Raw genomic sequence first — 18,045 nt, forward strand, 5'->3', positions numbered from 1 at the left:
GGCCCCGCGCCCCGGCTCCCCGCGGCAGCCTGTTTGGGCAACGGCAGCCGACCGGCCGGGAAGAACTGCGTCCGCCGCTGCAGCATGGAGGCGGCCGCGGCGGCGGTGGCGGCGGGCGCGCGGCCGTGGGCCCGGCCCTCGCCGCAATGACGGGAGCTACTGCGCTTCCCAGACTCAGAGTCAGGCGAGACCCCCTCCCGGGCCACCGCGCCTCCCTCTGCCCTCGAGCCTCCGAGGCGGGCGAGCTCTGGACTGATTTACCCCAGGCTAGAGGAGAGGGTCCACCAGGTGCCTGCAAATCCCCAGGCAGGGGAGGCGCGGGGGCGTTGCAGGGAGGGGGAGGGGAGAAGGCAGAAAATCTGGAGATAAAGGCGAACTTCTAGGGGCGTCTCCAGCCTCTTGAAAAAGGGAAACTTGAGGACCACCCACTGCCCCCACGGTTATGGGATAACGGAGTGCACCGGGTCAAGCTGCGACTGCTAACAGCGGTGGGAAAAGTCATTTGCTATAACCTCCAGGAAAATCTGAGACGGAAGGCTGCTGATTTGAGCTCTCTGTCACCTGCGACTGGCCTCATCCACGGTCCCCTTAGTAGTAGTAGGCAGTGGTTCTCTTACTAATCAGATTGGAAAAGAAGCTGAAAAATTTATATTTGAGAAGCAACTCAGCTCAGCCTTAGATATTTTAAGTGCTGCAGTTGGTCACATTTTAGTATGTCAAGGGCAGAAAGCAAGCCCAGTAGTCGACATCAGCCAGGCCTGACCACTAAGGTCAGTGGGAAAGAGATCAGATCTGAAGTAGCAAAGAGAAGGGTGGTGGGGAGAACGCTGGACTGGGCCCTGGCGGAGAGGGGTCGAGGGGCCGGCATTTCTCCTGACTCTGCCAAAACTCCTGGAGCTTCTCTCCTAGACCCTACCCTCACTCCCTCCAGTCTGGAAAAAGCTTCCTTCCGGGAACTCCCAGTGAAATCCAGCTGAGCCTTTCTACTGGAGCCAGGAAACCCTTTCACTTCTCTTTGGTGGGTTCTCCAGCACTCGGTCTTCGGCCCCAGGGGGCACCTTCTCTTTTAGCTCAGATCTCGGCTGGTCCGGAGACCAGTCAGAACCCAAAGAGAAGGGTAGAGTTGCAGATTGCAGACGGAAGCTGGCTAATAAGGGCCTCTTCCTGGGCTACTTGGCAAAGCCACGTGTTAGTGGCCCCCTCGAATGGGCCCTATCGAATTTTGCTACCAATATTGCTCTCCCAGGCTTTAGCGTTGCCCTGCGGATGCACAAACGCACTCACGCTGGAGCACACCCACTGAGCTCACCCAAGCGCGTACTCGTGCACCCACGCATAAGCAGGACCACACAGCCTCCTCTTTGGGGAAAGAAGCCGAGGGGTGGAGTGCTTGAGGTGGAAACTGCTCTCATCTCCTTCCTCTGCTCTGCTCTCCCTTTACGCCCCCCGGGCTCCAAATCCAATCCGGGGTTGAAGAATCCGCGCAACCCTCGTCGCTGCTTTGTTCCGAAGGAGCGCAGCTCTGGGGTTGCAGTTCCTGCTGTGCCTCCTTCCTCTAGATCTGCTGGTGGCGCGGGGTCCGGGGCTCTGGGTGGGGGGAGGAGTACCGCGGAGCCCGCGCGGCGCCTCACGGTCTGAGTTCCAGAGCTGGAGCGTCAAACTCGCACAGCCCTGGGCTGTGCGGCGTACCTCACAAAATAAACCAAAGGGACACCGCTGCAGTCCAGGCGAGTCTCCACTAAAACCGCCAGTGCTTCCCCTGTGGCTTTTTGTCCTCCGAAGTATAAGAATTGAGTTTCCGAAAAGTCTACGGCAAGAACCAGCGGCGAACTGAGTCCAAGGACTCCCCGAGGAGCAGGGAGAGAGAGAGCGGCCATCTCCGTTTCACTTTAAACTTGGCCACTTCTGGGACTTCACTGGAGGGCGGCGGAGTTGCACCAGTACCAACTAGAAGCCGCTGTGAGCGAGCACTTCCAAATACTTTAGGACGCGGGGGTGACTCCTTTTTCTTTCAGGATTGTCCCGCTTGCCACCCTTCCCTGCTGAGCTGATAGGAACCGCTTAAGTCCGGGAAGTAAAGGTTTGCAGTTCTTCCTGGGGACTGCAGTATCGAGAGATGTTGAATGAGAAATCCAAAGATCTTGCATCGCTGGACTAAATAACTTTTCTTTTTCGCTTTCTTTCTTTCTTTTTTTTCCCTTTTTCTAGTGCCCAGATGGAGGTGAGGAGGGGGTATACTTAACCAGCTGTAAGAAGTCTAGAATTGAGAACAGGGCAAAGTTCAAATATATGACTGGGTGCTTTTAAGAAAAGGAGTGTGTGTGTGTGTTTGTGTGCACGAGAAAGATGAGATCAACGTTTCCTTAATGTGGAAGAGTAATAATGTATAACTTCTCAGTATTCTCTTATGTTGCAAGCCCTATCAAGCTCATAAATACATCTTCTCTTCGTTTAGTTTAGCCTTACTGCACCATTATGCATTATATTTGAAAGTGCTTTCCTCTACTTTCCCAGTTTTATCTCATTTCAAGAAAGCACTCACTGGTAAAGCCTTGTAACTCTCACTCTCCACATACAGTTTTTGTTCCTTTTCCTCCTATGGAAGCTGATTAGAGTTTGCCAATAGAGAAGAAGAAGAGAGCTTTGTTTTACCTGGTTGTCAGTAGAAGGTGGCAAGACTTTCAAGGAGAGGCTAGGATATTCTTTCCCAAAGGATCTAAAAGTAAACAAAGGATCTCAAAATTTATTTTTATTTCCTTCAAAGGAAAAAAGGCCTCTGAAAGGAAGAGAGATAGCAATTTCTGGTTTGCCTACATGGTTGTTGTTGTTGGCACTAACCAGCTATGTAATTGGTAAACTTTTAAGAATCCAAGCAAATTCCTTGTAGAACAGAGTCCATTTATACATTAGTATCTAAAAAGAACCAAAATGTATTCCAATAAATAATTTAGTTTTTACTTTTCTCAACATATCTGCCTAACTTTCTTAATTTGTCCCCAAATCCAATGTTTATGCCAAATCACTTTAAAAATCATGTCAAGTTTCTCTCTCCCAGATTGTTTTTCTAATGATCATGGTCCTAAATGTTGGATTGTTTTCCCAGAATAATCCAGCATTTGGAAAAGTTGTGTTTTGACAATTTCAGACAGCAAATAGAAATGTGAATGTTCTTCAGTTAAAATAATAACTAAAAGGTAACCTAAGTTTCTGGTTATATTATTTGGCAGTTGAGTTTCTTCTAAGGAAGTGAGAGAGGCATGATTTACTCTAAATTTGTTGTTAATAGTCTGCTTACTCCATGAATTTTCTTACTTCTGCAGATTGACATGTGTGCTAAATTGTCTTTTCTCATTTTTTGTTGATGTACATTTTTAAAATCTTACTTAAGGTGAAATTACTTTCACATTGGCTGGGTGATAAATCACTAATATGAAGAGCTTTTGATTCTTTTTACTAATATAAAGTTCTCTGTTAATTAAAGACTGGAAAATGATATGAGGAAACAATAGGGAAAGATAAGTTTCTAAAATGAAGTAATAACATTAAAAAATTAGTTAAAATAAGGGAAATCCAAACATCAAGATTTAAAAAAAAATAACTGTCATAGTTGTGCCCTACATAGTTTTGAAATGTAAAAGAGATTTCATTATCTTAGAAACATGTTTCTGATGTTGTACCTGCCTATAAAGTTCTAAGGTACAAATTGTGGTGGCAATTACATCTTAACAAAAAAAAAAAAAAATCAACTGAACTCTAAACAAAGTTGAAGACCTAGCATATTTCTTTTTTTTTTTTTTTAAGATTTTATTTATTTGACAGAGAGAGACACAGCGAAAGAGGGAACGCAAGCAGAGGGAGTGGGAGAGGGAGAAGCAGGCTTCCCACCGAGCAGGGAGTCCGATGTGGGGCTCGATCCCAGGACCCTGCGATCATGACCTGAGCCTAAGGCAAGCGCTTAACGACTGAGCCACCCAGGTGCCCCCTAGCATATTTCTAAGTGAACAGATGTCTCATGTATTTTGGATCTTCCAAAAAAATCAAATTTATTTACTATTTAACATTCTTACTAGATACAGAAGATATGTTCCCTTTATTTTTAAATACAAATTCTTTATTGTTTTGTGATAGTTTTACTTGTGTAAAGTATACATTTACTTTTCTTTTTCTTCCTGTTTCTTTGTTGTCTTGTTAACCTTGATGGATGATGATAATGGTGTATTATGTGATTAAGGTCTACCTCATGAAAGCTGGAACTAGCACCAAGACCCCAATAAATTATTAGGTGAAAGTGGCCATTTCTTTTACTAAGGAAAGTCTTTATTGAACCTTACTTATTAAAACACAAGTGTAATGGTTTTTAAAGATTGTGTCGGGGCGCCTGGGTGGCTCAGTCGTTAAGCGTCTGCCTTCGGCTCAGGTCATGATCTCAGGGTCCTGGGATCGAGCCCCACTCCCCCTGCTTGTGTTCCTTCTCTCACTGTGTCTCTCTCTGTCAAATAAATAAATAAAATCTTAAAATAAAATAAAATAAAATAAAATAAAATAAAAAATAAAGATTGTGTCATAGGCAAGAACTTTTTGAGAGAATTCAAAGAGGAGGGGTTATTTCAGAGATTGGCATTGCTAGAGAGACAAGGCAATTCTTAGGCATTATTGTAAGCAAGATGTAGATATTGTCTTTACTATCCATCCATCCATTTTTCTTCCATTATTTGGTTATGTCCTGGTATCAATTCCCTGTTGTCTGGTGCTTCCATTTAGTTACCCAGAAGCCCCAAAGCACAACATCCTACCTAGCAATATCTAATCCAGAGAAGAATGGTACAATATTGTGAATTATTTTCCTGTTCTTGTCAAAACCTCTATTTAGTCATATTATTAGATGGATCTAATTAAATTTTTAAGAAAACAATCAGATCATGCTAATTCAAACTAAAGTGTCAGTGACTAGTTGTTTACCCACTTCAGAAATATAAAGCCAACTTGATTTCTAAAAAGTAGAATTTCTACAAAGTGTGTTACATATCCAGGATGTGAAGCCATTACAGTCATTCTTAAATTTGCATACAGGACTTAATGTTAAGTATGGTACTATTTTTTCAATTTTATTTTTTATGTATTTTTGAAAATCCTGGTTTTTAACCTTGGCAGAAACATTTTGAAAGTTTTATGTTTATACATCCAGGAACATTTCCACTTGATTTTCTTTCTTTCTTTCTTTCTTTTTTTAAAGTAAGCTCTATACCCAATGTGGGACTTGAACTCATGACCCTTGAGATCAAGAATCGCATGCTCTACCCACTGAGCAAGCCAGGGGCCCCTCCACTTGATCTTGACACTCTATTGTAAAATGGAGCCAGTCATTACATAATTATCTTAAAAACAAATTATCTTAAAAGGTTGCATTGTTGTTCTTATGACCTGATTTGTGAGTACCGGTAGAAACACCAAGTCATATTAGATGGAGGTGATAGTTGTTGAAAGTCTATGGACTTAACTTCTTCAAACTGCATATATTACCCTCAGTTCTAAAAAACCTGATAATAAACTGTATAAGAAAGCTTTTACTCTTACGCTTTAGTTTTTTACAGTCTCTTTTCTAATGTTTATTTTTCTCCCAAATCTGCCCCTGAATTTCAGTCAGGTGGCCACAAGTCGGCACTAATGTGACACACTCATCCGATTGAAACCCCAGGGTTTGGCTTCCTTACGAGCCGCCACAGATTTAGAATTAAGAACTATTTTCTATTTATTTTCTGAAAGATGTATTTTCATTAAGATAAATAGCGTTGGAAAAGTTTTATCTACATGAAAAGAGATAAATTTTTTAGAAAAAATATTTAACATAAAATCCTGAAGTATGATTAGGTAATTTCCTCCTTTACTCTTCACCAGTTTGCTTCTCCTTTAATTATGGTCTCTTGAGGAAACTGAGTTACTTCTCTTAACTTTACTCGTGTTTTACCTCCGAGTCATTCGGGTCCTTTCACTGACTCCACTTTCTTAGCGAGGTTGGTGGTAAAGTTTCCTTGGATTTATTTCTTAGTTATAGCGCCAGTGATTTCTGTAAGGAAAGCAAATACTTTTGTGATTGTTCACCATCAAACTTTGTTTCCATATAGTGGCCTTTCTCTGCTTGCCCTGCTATTCATTTCATTGTTTTAGTCAGTGTCCAGCACTAGGCACTGGGGAGAGAAGCATAACCATAATTATCTTGGTCTGTGTCCCCACAATAGTGCTTACCATCTAATGCAGCTTATAGACCAACAAGAGGTCATTACAACATGACCTTGCTTTATTTCATAACTTCAATTTGCTATTCAGCCCAAATCTTCTCTGGTTAGACCTCTGGAAGCCACCTCCATTGATTCCAATAATAGTTTCTTTATTGCTGTTAGTTTCTAGTTTGTTTTTCCCACATTTATTCAAACTGTCTTGAGAGGTAGCCTGTGAAATATCCAGACACAATCTTTTAACAAAGTACAAGGTACAACACAGCATATTCAATAAAACATTGGAAAATAATACATCTGGATTAGAATCTTGGTTCTGAAATTTACTGCATTACTTGTGGAAATCGTTTAACTCTAGCCTGAGTCTCCACTGTGTGTAAGATAAAAATTATAATACTCCTATTTGGTGTTGGTTAAGAGATTGTAATGATTTGCTGGTATAAACTGTCTAGGAAAAGCAAGTACTCCATACATATCACTTCTGTTCTTTGTCAGTCTATTTTAAATTATGTAATGAATAACTGATTTTACTGAAATATTATAAATTATCTAGTTTCTCAAAATAATCTATTTTTAATCAATAAATTTTTTCAGAAAAGTGAGATAAAAACCCTCAGGAAGATGCCGAAATCATTCTACTAATATTTTTATTTTCCTTCATATTAAATATTATGTAATTTTCGTGACATATTGTTGAGCAAAGTCTTGAATACTCAAGTTGCTCTCTTCAGACACTATTCACCCTCAAAATGTATTTTAAAAGTTTAAAACTAGTTCCCTAAATGCCTTCCTTTTATGAGAGGTACTCTTGCTTGAATATAATCAAAGAAGCTTCAAACTTATGTAGCTTAACCCTGGCTCTCAGATTAGTTAAAAAAAAAAATGTGTATATATATATGTGTGTGTGTGTGTGTGTGTGTGTGAGAATAGTCTCTTGGCCATTAGGTTGTTATAAAATTAAGAAATATGTTGAGAACATGAAAAGTTGGGAAATATGAAAATAATAACATTATTAAATACATATTTAAGTTATTTGGCGTCTAATATATTAAGATCCTTAATATTTGTATTTGTAGAAAATATAATTATTTTTAAACACTGTATCTTTTTATTACGTTATGTTGCTATGTGATAGTATTTTCCCAGTTTCTCTGAAGTGAATTCATATACTGGCAATGTTATTTTAACTATTATCCATCTGTTGTATCTTTTGTTACTACATGGATTTGCCAAAAATATAAAATATTCTCATTTTGTGTTAGATTGGTATGTTTTAACCCTTTGATAATATAAAATTAGAAACTTTTTTTTAAAGATTTTATTTATTTGAGAGAGAACAAGCAGTGGGGATGGGCAGAGGGAGAGAGAGAAAGAGAGAGAGAGAAGTAGACTCCCTGCTGAGCAGGAAACAGGGTCCATCCAAGGAGCCTGAGCCTAAGGCAGAGGCTTAACAGACTGAGCCACCCAGATGCCCCTAAAATTAGAAACTTTTTAAACCAAAAAAAATACATTATTGAACAATTTACTTAATTTACTGATTGTGAGGTATATTAAATACTTTAAATTGTTTCATTAGCAACAGAATTTAGGAACAAAGAGTTAGGTGGGAAATCATTGTAAACAATTATATGAGATTGCAACCTTTCTATATGGTTTTCAAATATGTGATCAGCACTATAGCTGGTTTTTACAATTTTACAAATTTGAGGACTTGCTATATTTTATGATAGAAATTGTTTAAGACTCTTGATTTCTGTACTACTAATAAATGTAACCAAAAGATAAAAACATTGGCGTTGAATTCATTCATTCATTTGTTCATTCACTCATTTTCATACGTTATGCTTCAAGAAGAGATCCTTCCTGTTCTTTTTTTTTAAGATTTTATTTATTTATTTATTTTAGAGAGCGAGAAAGAGAGAGAGTGTGGGGTGGGGGGAAGGAGCAGAGGGAGAGGGACAAGCAGACTCTATGCTGAGCATGGGGCCAGACGCTGGCCTATGCCAGGACCCCGAGATCATGACCTGAGCAGAAATTAAGAGTCGGAGGCTTAGGGGCGCCTGGGTGGCTCAGTCGTTAAGCGTCTGCCTTAGGCTCAGGTCATGATCCCAGGGTCCTGGAATCGAGAGTCTCATCAGGCTCCCCGCTCCGCAGGAAGCCTGCTTCTCCCTGTTCCACTCCCCCTGCTTGTGTTCCCCCTCTCTCTGTCAAAAAAAAAAAGAGTCCGAGGCTTAACCAACTGAGCCGCCTAGGCGCTCAATGGTCCTTCTTGTTCTTTTTTTTTTTTTAAGATTTTATTTATTTATTTGACAGAGAGAGACACAGTAAGGGAGGGAACACAAGCAGGGGGAGTGGGACAGGGAGAAGCAGGCTCTCCGCAGAGCAGGGAGCCCGATGCGGGGCTCCATCCCAGGACCCTGGGATCATGACCGGAGCCAAAGGCAGACGCTTAATGACTGAGCCACCCAGGTGCCCCAAGATCCTTCCTATTCTTGACTCCATTTACTAAGAGATATTATTGCTCACTAGTTGCCATTCATACTAAAAGGAACAATATGTCTTTTAAAAAAAAAGGGAAGCAAAGAATGTGAGCAAATTGTAAAGTTAATAATCACTTAGAACTATAAAATCAATTCCTTATATATTGTCCAGAAATATTTTCCCCAGTTCAAACATTAGTTCCCTATTATCAAAATTTTTTGATAATAGAGATTTTCATACTGTTCCACTGAGATGTTTGTTTATACACTTTTAATAAGATGGAGATAAATGGAAGATTTACCTGTACGAAAGATCTGTATAACCTGTTAAAGGTTTTATTTTTCACTTTGGTGAAGAGTGGAAAGTTTAAAATGTAGTTTTAAACTTGAACTTTGTCTTAAATGTGAAAATGCTCATAATACAAAAAATAAAATACATTTTTAAATTAATTTTGAAAGATGGACACTTGTTTGATGCAGTGAACTAGAATAAGACTATTTCTTTTTCTAGTGACCTCATCTTGGAAATTTTGATTGGATTCACTAGTACTACACTTACTCATTCATTTAGAAAATTGCCAGTGAGATATGAGATGGATTCCTTGACCTCCTGAACTCATTTCTGCCTATTGTGTTTTGTCCTTTCACCATGCAACTAGCTTCTCTTTCCCACCTTTGTTATTTAATCACTTCTGCCTTCTCCTTTGCAAGAGAATGCCACTTTATAGGTGAAATGCATGCCTGTTTTCCACCACCAAGCAACACAGGAATGATTCTGCTTGGAATAAGAAGAGAATTAGAATATTTCTTTGAATAGTTAGGAAAGAGCCTTCTAGAAAATTTTGCAGAAAATGCCTCAACTGGAACTTACAGTGAAACTGACAAAGTTAAAGAAGTAAAACAGTGTGTGTAGAGCGGCCATATTTAGACTACTTTCTATAAATGTTAAAACATTTTTCTTTATAAAATACACAGGTCATTTTATCCTCACACAGCAAATGTCCAGTTCAAGTGGCAACTGTGCTTTGAAAGCTAACTTTACTTTCCTTGAAACATTTTTTTGTTTGTTTGTTTTACTAAATATATAAACACACAGTTACCTTTTCGGATTGTGTTTTGCTTTGACTTTTCAGTATGAAATCTCTCCCACTGTGGTTCATTTGTTATTTGTTGCTTTAATACAACGTATCTGTGCCATGGTGTGCACTAAGAAGCAAATGCTGAAACCGAAAGGCAAGAGTAATGAATAGCCCAAGAGAGTAAACCGTGGATTTGAACAAAGTTGTTGAATTTTGGAAGAGAAAGTGAGCATCATCCACAATATACCCAAGTGTGTTTGTAGTTTCAGCTATGATCCAGTCAGCAAATTTAGTGTTTCACATTATCTGTAGATCCCATTTTACACAAGGTGATAACTGTTTTTAAAATGTAATGACTGCGAAGACTTAATTTTTGTCTTTCATATTTTCAAATTTAATATTTATTCCGATATCTCATAAATGTTGCCGTAAGATAATATGAATATGCATAAGATAATGTGCCAGGTTTTTTTCTTAACAATTTATTTTTTTATTTCAAACAGCTCAGTTTCTCCTTTGTTACTTTAATCTTAGAAAGAGTCATATATATAAAACTTACATGGAACAGACTGTTCAATAGAGGGTATAACATTTATTTTTTAAATGTCTTTTGTTTTATTTTTTTTAAGCTAGCAACTGGGTCATGGATAAAACAGAATATCTGCCTTTAAGAAACTGCAGTCCATGAAAATAAATTTTTTTTTAAATATATATTTAGCAGTCACCATGAAAAAGCAATTGACACTTTGTTCCATTTTCTGTTTCTGGTAGTTTTTGTGTTTCAGGTGTTAACAGCATGAACTGATAATGAAACATTCTTGGAACACAATCTATTAGTGGTTACCTTCAAATAAATAAATACTTTTTCTAGCTAATCTGAAATTTTATTACACTATATCTTTGATTTACTCAATTTTTTAAAGATTTTATTTATTTATTTATTTAAGAGAGAGAGAGCAAGACCACACGAGTGGGGGGGGTAGGGAGGAGAAGGAGAAGGAGAAGGAGAAGCAGACTTCCGGCTGAGCAAGAATCCTGACACAGGACTCCATCACAGGACCCTGAGATCACGACCCAAGCCAATGATTTACTCAAAATTAAAATCAAATAATTGACATTTACATTAATTCCATATGTAGCCCCTATACTTTTATATGTATGTTACTACAATCAGAATGTTTTGTCGTATTTGCACCTAGGGAGGGAGAAATTCCTTAAAATATTTTAATTTATACTTACACAAGCAGTAAGTATATACCTTTAAGTAAATATATATGCTGATCACTAGTGATTATTTTCCAAATTATTCTGTTTATTAATAAAATGTTTTTTTCAAGAACAGAAATGTATAATTGAAAGGGAATTTATAGAGTTTAAAAATTTATTTATTCTATTTATAGTTGGCACATAATGTTATATTAGTTTCTGGTGTACAACATAGTGATTGAATGTATCTATATATTATGCTATGCTCACCACAAGTGTAGCTACCATCTAGAGACTGGCTATTTCAACCATTAATTTTGTTTTTTAAAACTGACATGCAGGGGCGCCTGGGTGGCTCAGTTGGTTGGACGACTGCCTTCAGCTCGGGTCATGATCCTGGAGTCCCGGGATCGAGTCCCGCATCGGGCTCCCTGCTCGGCGGGGAGTCTGCTTCTCCCTCTGACCCTCCTCCCTCTCATGCTCTCTGTCTCTCATTCTCTCTCTCTCAAATAAATAAATAAAATCTTTAAAAAAAAAAAAAACTGACATGCAGAGACCCTAAGCTAACGTTTCCTTGCTTCATGGAGAGAAGTTAAGGCAGAATTAGAATCAGCTAGATCACACTGCCTACTTCTCCCACTCTCCAGTCCTATTATTAAGTCTTCTCCTATTGTAAAGAAGGGAGAATCACCTGGGCTACATTTGGATAAAAGAAGTTGGCTTAAAAAATACTTGTAGAATTTGAGTAAAAAAAAAGGTAAATTGTGGTTCCTTGTGGTTCTAAGCAATCACAGCAATTGTGACATAATTGGAAGTGCCATGAAGAGAACCATTAACTTAAATAAGACTGGGGATTTATGAGTTTAAAGTAATTAAGCAAGGAGGTCATTAGACTAACGTGACTCTAATGCCTTGGCAAACCGAAACCTAAACCAGAGTCAATGCACTGGAATCAGAGAAAATGAAACTTAAGAACCAGTCATAAATAGCCAACTAGGCTCTCCCAAATAAGGCAACTGCTTAAGCTATAGCCAATCAAATAATTCCCTTGCTTTGCCTCCTCTAGCTCCTGTTGGTGGAGCCCTTCTAATCACCTTTGGTTGGGTGCTGCCCAATTCAAATCAACGTGTGTTCAAATAAACTCTTAAAATTTTTAATGTGCTTCAGTTTATCTTTTAAATGAGCTCCTTGACATTTAGAAGAGGGGCAGTATGACTATAATAATTCTAAAGTTGTCCTTTTTCTTGGAGAGAAGGACAAATAGATTATGGATTAACACATATATCGATGGTTAATCATTAGGATCCAGGAAGTCTAGATCTACTTTAGATTATACTAATAACTTCCTGGGTTTGTTCATATTATAATAAAGAAACAAATGCTATGTAAATAATGGAACATTGTTCTCTATCAACAATGAGCTCAGGGACACCTGGGTGGCTCAGTCGTTAAGTGTCTGCCTTCTGGCCATGATCCTAGGGTCCTGGGATCAGGCCCGCATCAGGATCCCTGCTCGGCGGGGAGTCTGCTTCTCCCTCTCCCTCTGCCTGCCCTCCCCCTGCTTGTGCTTGCTCTCTCTCTCTGTCAAATAAATAAATAAAATCTTAAAAAAATAAATAACCAATGAGCTCATATTCTGGAAAGAAGAAAAAGCATTTAAATAAAAGAAATACGGGCGCCTGGGTGGCTCAGTTGGTTAAGCGACTGCCTTTGGCTCAGGTCATGATCCTAGAGTCCCAGGATCGAGTCCCGCATCAGGCTACCTGCTCAGCAGGGAGTCTGCTTCTCCCCCTCCCGCTCCCCCCTCTTGTGCTCTTTCTCTCTCTCACTCTCTCTCTCAAATAAATAAATAAAATCTTTAAAATAAATAAATAAAAGAAATAGAATAGATAAATGCATATGTGTGTATATTCCAAAGAAGGGAATGATTAACTCTATTTGGTAGGCCAGGGATGATTTGCAAACGTAAGCACTGTAGGTAGGAATGGTCCAGGCAGTAAGGTAGAGAAGTGCATTCCAGCAAGCAAGAATGACATGAGCCAAATGAAAAGATACACAAGACAGTAAACCTTCAGGATAGTGCAAGGTCATCTCGGTTCTGGACATACAGTGGTTTGCATGGTCTGCTTAAAGGGATTTGACTTCATTTGGTAGTCAGCAGGAAGCCATTAAATGGCTTTATGCAGAATAATAAATATGGATTCTTATTTTAGAAAGTTTGGTCCTGTAGCAGTGTGGAAGATAGAGGGATTGAAAAAAATAAAAACAGAAACAAAATTATTCTCAAGGAGAATTACAGTAGTTAAGGTAAGAAATAAGAGGGTATGGCTATGGACTGGAGAAAGAGATTGGATTCAAGAGTGGATAAGAAGTTGATATCCATATGGCCTAACTGCTAATTTGATCACTGTAAAAGAGTAAATTAGGTTGACCCCCAGCTGTTACAATCGAAATTTATTGGATCTCTACAGGAATATCTCTTATCTCCAAGAAAAAGATATATAGAAGAACTTAAGAGTTGTGAGGAAACAGGGGAGCTACTCTATCTTTCACACTTACTAGGGTAACATAGTTGCTCATTTCTACTGCTCTCATCACATGGGCTTTTTATGAAACTTTCCTTTCAGACCAGCTTTTATTTCAGCTTGATAACCAGAGAACATGGCCCAGATATAGTCATCTCATCCACAAATAATACCACGTTCTGTCTGTGTCTCAATTTCAACCCCCAGGAGAGATAAGACTAGCTCAGCTGTACTCAGGGGGTGGGGTAACATGGCCTGCTACCTACTTAGCAAACAACCATGGGAGCCAGACTCCAAAAAGAGATTCAGGTAAGTTTTCTGAGAAGTGGGTCTAGAGAGAGGAAAAAATATATTAAGGTCTCTAGTCTACCAATATATGGATGTAGAAAAAAGCCAGGTTAGATGAGAATTGATTCAGTTTTATCTGTGAACTTAAGAGATTCTCAGGAGATATCTGGATATATAAATTGAGCTCAGACAAGCAATCTGGGATGGAGTCATTAATTTATAGGTGACAAAATCATGGGATTAAATGAGAGTGCATAAATGAGAACATTGGACTAAAGATGGATCCTAGAAGTATAGAATAGCCAAGGAATTGATGAAAAAAGAGAAGGAAATAAGTTGAAAAAGAATATATCTTAATACAGAGATGGAGAAAATAATATCAGGAAAAGCAAAGACAAACAATTTCAAGAAATGGGTTGGAGAACTGTATCACTAGTGATGCTAGCAAGACCAGTTTCAGTGGAATAATGTTAGAGGATAGCCCCTTCTTGCAGTGGGTCAAGGAGAAAATGGCAAATGAGAAATCTAAGACAGGGGTATGGATCATTCATTCAAATGAAAAGATGTAAGTGCAGATAGAGGGTTTTGAAGGATCCCATTAAGAAATAAGGCATAAAATACAGAAAAGAGTTAATAAATTGCTGGAGTACAGCATCCAAGGAGTTAGTAGAAGATCCTATCTACACGGGATCAGCCCCAGGCAGAAGAGACTTCTTTCTAGAAGCATGACAGAAACTAGCATATATTGTCTTGTCTAAACTCCATAATTATTTACTTTTACTGTGGCCATATACTTTATATTTTTAATTAAATTGAGGATATTTTCTTACTGATATATTTTAATTAAATTGAGGATGATGGCATATAGTAAAAAATATATAACTGTCTTTTAGGGTACAAAGTTTCTGTGATAGATGTATTATGAAAAATTTGTGCAAACAAATTAGTAGCTGGCCAATATTTTTAAAAAATTGAATAATCAAAGACAACATAAAACATGTAATGCAAAACTAATAAAAAACAAAAAAGATGACAAAACATTTTAAGGACACCTTGGTTTTTCTGTCACCAATTATCACAAATTTTACTAGAATTCACATAGGTACAAATTTTTCTTCTAACAGCACACACAAAAACTGATTTTCCAAGGATAAGTGCTTTATAAATGAGGAAACAATGATATAGTGGGAGAATTGTTTTATAATATACGAAATGATAAATTCAGAATGAATGTTTGAGTTACTGGGTTTCAGAAAATATACAATTTGTTTTTTAGAAAATCTAAGCTATTTGTTTTTGTTTTTTTTTTTTCCATCATGGGGCCAACTAGTTGTGGATATATTAGAAGAGGTCATCAAGCGGATGTGACCACTGATTGACCAACCAGCTGGACTCAGGCATTTGGAGGCTCCTCACCCACCCGCTGACCTTGGAATGTCCGTTTTGCCTACTGTTCCCACACTGCAAGCCATTTTCAAGGAGACAGACTTGAGAGAGCAATGTGCATTAAGACCATCTGGAGGGTATATGTGACTGAACCCAGTTAAGGCCTCTATACAAATAGAAGCAGGTGGGTGTAGAGATCTACTTGTCTTGCAGCCACCCAAGACAACACTCATACGTAAGTTTTTTTGTTTTTGTTTTTGTTTTGTGTTTTGCTTATTAAACTTACCACCTACCAATCTGAAGTCGTTTGCCTCTTTCTTTGGTTTTTACTTGCTCTCCATGTACAGGGGACAGTTTTGAACCAACAGGATAATAATCTCGAAAAGATTTTCTTTATACTTCTAAAAGTAAAGGTGCTGAGGTTTATTAATTAGGCATCAGCTCAACTCATGTTTCAAAGAGCTAAGTAATTTGTCAGGGTAAGGGTGGTTCGCCTTGATAAAGTCAGTATCCAAAAGATCTGTACGTTTAGAGCAGTACTTAGCACAGTATGGCCCCTGGACCATTATCTTGTTAGAAATGCAAATTCTCAGATATACTCCAGATCTACTGAAAGAGAAACTCTGGGTTGGAGCCTAGGAATGTTTTAACAAGAACTCAAGGTGATTCTGTGCTACCTATATTTTGAAAACCATTGTTTTTAAGGTTAATACTATAATAAATATTAGTGGGGCCAATTGATACAAAACAGATATTCCAACTTTACATTAATTTCATTTACATATTAAAAAATTTTTATTAACTGTCTAAATGATAAAACACATTTTAGTTAAATACTGAAGTCCATCAATTACTATATATTTGAATGGAAAAGCACAAGGAAAGCACTTTAATAAACCTGCATTTTATTTAGAATTAATTTTATTTTCTTTGGTTTTTCTCTCCCCTCTATTCTAGTTGAACTCGTGCTTTTAGCTTAAATTAATTAACTTTTAGGGGCACATGGGTGGCTCAGTTGGTTAAGCATATGCCTTTGGTTCAGGTTATGATCCCAAAGTCTTGGGATCCAGCCCCACGTTGGATTCTGCTTAGTGGGGAGTCTCCTTCGCCCTCTCCCTCTACCTCTCCCCTGCCCCTGCTCATGTTCTCTCTCTCTCTCTCTTTCTCAAATAAATAAATAAAATCTTTTTTAAAAAAGTTAAAAAAACTAATTTTTAATAAAAATGCTTAAAGTATGTAGACAGTTTTAATACCCTGTATCTATTGACAAATGTATATTTGAATCAAAAATAAAGTTGTAGCTTTAAGATAAGTACATTCATTTAAAATTTTTCCTCTTTTTAAGAACTAATTTCACAAGACTGAAGAATCTATGGAATCAAATTATTTATGGCAGTATTGAATTTTATGGAAGATGACAAATCTTAGATTTTCAGATTAGAACTCATATATTAGATAATGGTCTTCAATTACCAAGCACAGTTCTGTAACAAGGTGGACATTGTGAGTATAAAAACAAAAATAGAAGTTCTAGGTTTCTGTATATGTATCATAAAGCCAGAGAATTAGTAGGAGAAATCTCAGCAGTTTGGACAATGCTGCACAGAGAGCACAGCCAAAGAATAAATTTGATGCTGGAAGGTATTTTCTAGCTTTAAAATTGCAACTGGCTGTAGTACATTGGTAAATGTTTAACAACCAGCTTGGCAGGAGGGGATAGGATAGGAAATATTTGGATATATAACCTTTGCCAATCTCCATGGTTTAAATGATCCAACCTTGGGCGATTTCAATCTACTATATGAGATCCGTGTATCAGATTTGGGAAGAGATGCACATAATTGGCTGCATCTAGCCAACAAGCTGGTTCCAGACCATAACTGGCTACAGGGTTCTAAGTGTCCTCGCATGGCTCCATTATTAAACAAAATTCAATAGCTTTGACCAATATATACCCTGCCAAATATTCTCAAATCTGGGTGGTGGTGTATATGAGGAGGTGGTGATTTTTCCCAAATGGAACCACATCTTTGATGTAATATTAAAATATATTTTTTTTAAAAAAACTGCTTTACATTTAGTAGGCTACTGAATATGTACTTTATAAAATGAAAAATATCTGTAATTCTCCTTCCTTCTATTCATCATTATGATTTTTTTATGTGATGGGCATTTTCTTTCCCTAGCTGTCATACAATTTGCATTTGTTTTATACTGCTAAATATAGAAAAACTCTACAATATATAGGGCTTGATGAAACTTTAAAAATTGACAAATCTTAATTCATGTCTTATATAAAATAATTTCAGAAATATTAATTTTAATATATTCACATGCAATTTTTCAGGAATTTCAGAATTAAAAAAACCTTTCACCTGAGTTGTCTTAAGTAATTTTGGGGATTTTTATTTTTTAAAATTTTTATTTGTTTATTTTTTAAAGATATTATTTATTTGAGAGAGAGAGCGCTCTCATGAGCAGGGAGAGGGGCAGAGGGAAAGAGAGAAGCAGACTTCCCACTGAGCAGGGAGCCCAACATGGGGCATGATCTCAGGACCCCAGGATCACGACCCGAGGGGAAGGCAGATGCTTAACCAACTGAGCCACCCAGATGCCCCAATTTTTAGGATTTTTAATTGAATTACTTGTGTAATCACTATTAAGAAGATGTGAGGTAATTTGCTTAATATTTTCTTTAGCTATTTTGCAAGACTGAAAATGCTTAATATTTAAGTATTGAGTCAAACTGATTTGGAGAGATAATTACTGAATACAGTTATTAAGTGATCAGAATATAAGGGGAAAAAAACCATGAGTAAGAATATCATTTTAATTTTTTTAAGATTTT

General features: G+C 37.8%; 1 pseudogene; it reads right to left on the minus strand.

Moving 5' to 3' along the window:
* Positions 1–6,300: 6,300 nt before the first annotated feature.
* Positions 6,301–18,045, minus strand: part of LOC145723335 (transportin-1 pseudogene) — a 51,445-nt pseudogene continuing 39,700 nt past the window's right edge.

Source organism: Leptonychotes weddellii, chromosome 9, assembly GCF_054177405.1.
Source record: "Leptonychotes weddellii isolate Sample4059 chromosome 9, ASM5417740v2, whole genome shotgun sequence".
NCBI classification, from domain to species: Eukaryota; Metazoa; Chordata; class Mammalia; order Carnivora; family Phocidae; genus Leptonychotes; species Leptonychotes weddellii.